Below are 4,388 nucleotides of genomic sequence, written 5' to 3'. Positions count from 1 at the left end.
CGGATCCTGCCACGGCCGCAGCGCACGCTGCAGCTTCGACCTGCCTTAGCTCCGACCCGCTGCAGCTCCGCCCGGCCCCGGCCCGCCCGCCGTAGCTCCGACCCGCCCCGGCTCCGTCCGCCACCGCCGCCCCGCCCGGCTCCGTCCGCCACCGCCCCGGCCGCAACGCCGCCGCTCCACCGCTCTCCGATGGCACCAAAGAAGACGCCGAAGGGCAAGTCAGGCTTCTTCGGCATGAGGCAGAAGCCCTCCGGTAACTTCGGAGTGGAGTTCTCCGACGCCGGGAGGCGTTGGTGGATCGGCACGTACCCCTCCTACCACGAGGCCGCGCGTGCCTACGATGTGGCGGTGTGGCGTGCCGAGAGGCCTCGGGAGCACCTCAACTCCCAGAGATTGAGAGTCGGGCGGAAACGGAGATGCTTGTGCCGTAGGGCATCAAGATGAAGGAGATCCCGACGAAGAAGAAGACGACGAAGAAGCCGACGGTTGTCGTCAGTGCCGGCGAGACTGATGAGGAGGCGATGCCAAGTTTTCCTCGGGAGCATCCGGAGTACGTCCAGGCCGAGCTGGAGTACTACTGGAAGCGTGAGGCGGAGCAGAAGAAGAAGGGGCGAAGAAGGAGGACGAGGCCGGTCCCTCGACGGTGATCCCCATCGAGTCCTCTTCCAAGGAGGACTGGGCAGACTTCTCAGAGAAGGAGGAGGGGTGCGACGACCCGGAGAAGGAGGAATTCTGGGCGCAGTTCCGCAGCTCCGACGATGAGGAGTAGTTTATCTAGTAGTTTGAATAAGTAGTAGTTGAAGTTCATGTATGAAACTATGTTGAATTTGATGTTTGAATTATGTTGAATGGACTAGTAGTTTGTCATTTTGAAAAATTTACATCTTCATTTTGGACCGTCTATTGAAGTTGCTCTTTTGGACCATCAATTTGGATCATCTGTTGGGGTTGAGCTTTTTTTGAAGCTCCAAAACGCACTTTTTGGCGGTTTAAATTTTACATCTCTGATTTTGGACCTCCAAATTTTAAACCATCTATTGAAGATGCTCTAAGGGCATCTACAATGGTGAGCACTTATCCAGGCGCTTAAAAAAGAAAAAAATAATTTCAGAAAATTGAAAAGGCCATAAGAGTTATCTCTTCCAATGCAATGCAAGGCGCTAACCAATGCGCAACCGCAAAAAAAGGGCGCTAACCACCAACGCTTAATACGGCTCAGGAAACAATAATGCTAAGCACTCGTTGCTATATTTTGAGTAGATGTCAACCCCGACGTGGGGAGAGTTAAGGCCTTATATAATGGGAGGTGTTTAGAGAGATGCTTAGAAAAATAAATCGGGTTTTTCTGAAGCATCGGTGCCTATTTCTAAAGAAGAGACGCTTAGTTAAGCGTCTATCCTGTACAAATAAGCACCGGTGCTTAAAAAAAGTCTGGTTTATTTTCTCTAAGCACCTCCCCTAAGCACTTCCGATTGTACAAGGCCTAACGATGCAACTGTAGCTTGGGCGGGAAAATTTTCCTCGCGCCCTCCTTTAGCGCCGAGCGTTGGAGATGCCCAAAGAGACGCATAGTGGTGCTCCAAAACTAATATCATGCATGTGATACTACCTTCATAATGCACAATATTATAGAGTGAGTATCTTATTTAATTGTTTCTATAACCCTAATATGAAGATGTGGACAATATATAGATACTAGGTTTCTCCATTTACATGCTATGCTATGGTATCATATTATGATACTACAAGTGTCCCTCTCTTCACTTAATGATATGCCATGTCAGCTTCATGCCTAATTGACATTGCATGATACTAGCTATAATACTTTCACTAGAATATTCTTTTGTTGTTAAGTCAGTTGCACAGCCCCGACCCCCGCGTCGTCCCCAGGCGACTCGGGGGATCCCCTTCTCTCCGGTCGGCTGGCGCCGCACCCCTCTCTCCTCCCCCATCGCCACCGCCGGAAGATGCGGCCGGGCTAAGCCCGCGCTGCGGACGGCGGCGGCGGGGCGTTCGCTGTGCAGCGACAAGGTTCCTCGGTGGTGGGAGGCGCTCTTTCCCCCCGGCTAGGCGGCGATGCCACGGCGGCTCCCCATGTGCGGCGCCGGTGGCTCCCTGCGTGGATCTCGCGCTTGCGTTGCCGGATCCGGCCGGCGCGGGTGAGGAGGGGTGGCGGCCCTCCTTCCCCTGCTCGTGGGCAGCCCGGCGGCTTCGGCGGCCCTGCAACATTGGCGTCCTGGTGGTGCTCCTCTGTGGACGCCCCTTTGTGCTGTGGCGGCGGCTCCCAGTGTGCAGCGGTGGCGGCTCCCGGCGCGGATCTCGTGCTTCTAGGCCCGGCCGGCGCGGGTGCGGAGGGGTGGCCGCTCTCCTGCCCCTGCTCGTGGGCGTGTACTCGTCTGCGTGGTGGCTGCGTACTGGATGCGGTCTGACGTGGGGGAATGTGGATCTGGCAGGCGGCCAGATCTGGCTTGCCGGTGCTACTCTGGCTGCCGGTGAGGAGTGGGTTGTGGTGGCTCTCCGAGGAAAGGTTGTCAGAATCGCGATTTTGAATCGGATCGGAGCTCCGATGGTAGGATCGCAAATCGTAGAATCTTCACTATCAGGATCGTAAAAACGTAGATTCTATAAACTAAAATCGTAGAATCATAGGGGTTAGTTTGGATCGTAAAGTCGTAGAATCATATAACAGGATCGCGATTCTGACAACCTTGCTCCGAGGGTTGCTGGCGCGGCGTCTTCGTGGAGGTGGGTGGGCCAGTGGAGGTGCTGTGCGTGGGGGTGCCAGTGGTGACAGGTGCTCCGGGCGAAAGTTTTGTCGGGTTCCTACCGGCCGGCGGCGTCGGCGTCCGTGGGCGTCGTTTCATCTCCTTGGAGGCGCCGTCGTGGAGCCCCGTGTCCGCCACCCTCGGACCTTGCTCTTCGGGTGAAAGCCTAAGGCCCGGCCGGGTCGGGCGACGGCGTCGTCATCGTCGCTTCCCCCTTGGGGGCGTCGCCTTGAAGAGTTTTGGTTCCCGTTTGCGCCCTCCATGGGCTGGACGCTCGCGACATTGCGGTCGGCTGGTGCCCGTCCGGCAATGTGGATGTTTGCGCGGCTTCTTGTGTGGCAACGATGGCAGTTTCGAGCGGAGCAGGCTTGATGATGGGTCTTGGTAGTCGGTCTCTTCCTGCGTGTTCGAGGGGTCGCCGTGCCCTGCTTTGTATTCCTGAAGTCAGAGCTGCAGAGGAGGGTGTGACGCCCCCGATTTAATCGTACACTAATCATGCACGCAAATGTGTACGATCAAGATCAGGGACTCACGGGAAGATATCACAACACAACTCTACAAATAAAATAAGTCATACAAGCATCATAATACAAGCCAGGGGCCTCGAGGGCTCGAATACAAGTGCTCGATCATAGACGAGTCAGCGGAAGCAACAATATCTGAGTGCAGACATAAGTTAAACAAGTTTGCCTTAAGAAGGCTAGCACAAACAGGGATACAGATCGAAAGAGGCGCAGGCCTCCTGCCTGGGATCCTCCTAAACTACTCCCGGTCGTCGTCAGCGGGCAGCACGTAGTAGTAGGCACCTCCGGTGTAGGAGGGGTCGTCGTCGACGGTGGCGTCTGGCTCCTGGACTCCAGCATCTGGTTGCGACAACCAGGAAGAGAGGAAAGGGGAAAAGGGGGGAGAAAGCAACCGTGAGTACTCATCCAAAGTACTCGCAAGCAAGGAACTACACTACATATGCATGGGTATATGTGTAAGGAGGCCATATCAGTGGACTGAACTGCAGAATGCCAGAATAAGAGGGGGATAGCTAGTCTTATCGAAGACTACGCTTCTGGTCACCTTCGTCTTGCAACAGGCAGAAGAGGGTAGGTCGAAGTCCTCCAAGTAGCATCTCCAAGTAACATCTCATAGCATAATCCTACCCGGCGATCCCCTCCTCATAGCCCTGAGGTAGAGCGACCACCGGTTGTATCTGGCACTTGGAAGGGTGTGTTTTATTAAGTATCCGGTTCTAGTTGTCATAAGGTCAAGGTACAACTCCAAGTCGTCCTGTTACCGAAGATCACGGCTATTCGAATAGATTAACTTCCCTGCAGGGGTGCACCACATAACCCAACACGCTTGATCCCATTTGGCCGGACACACTTTCCTGGGTCATGCCCGGCCGCGGAAGATCAACACGTCGCAGCCCCACCTAGGCAAAACAGAGAGGCCAGCACGCCGGTCTAAACCTAAGCGCGCAGGGGTCTGGGCCCATCGCCCTGAGCACACCTGCACGTTGCGTGGGCGGCCGAAAGCAGACCTAGCCTAGTGGCGTTCCAGTCCAATTCGGCGCGCGCCGCTCCGTCGCTGACGTCTGAAGTGCTTCGGCTGATACCACGACGTCGGGATACC

The sequence above is a fragment of the Triticum dicoccoides genome, chromosome 5A, assembly GCF_002162155.2.
Source record: "Triticum dicoccoides isolate Atlit2015 ecotype Zavitan chromosome 5A, WEW_v2.0, whole genome shotgun sequence".
In the NCBI taxonomy this organism is placed as follows: domain Eukaryota; kingdom Viridiplantae; phylum Streptophyta; class Magnoliopsida; order Poales; family Poaceae; genus Triticum; species Triticum dicoccoides.
The sequence above is the reverse complement of the archived record's forward strand: the minus strand, read 5'-3'. Positions refer to the sequence as shown.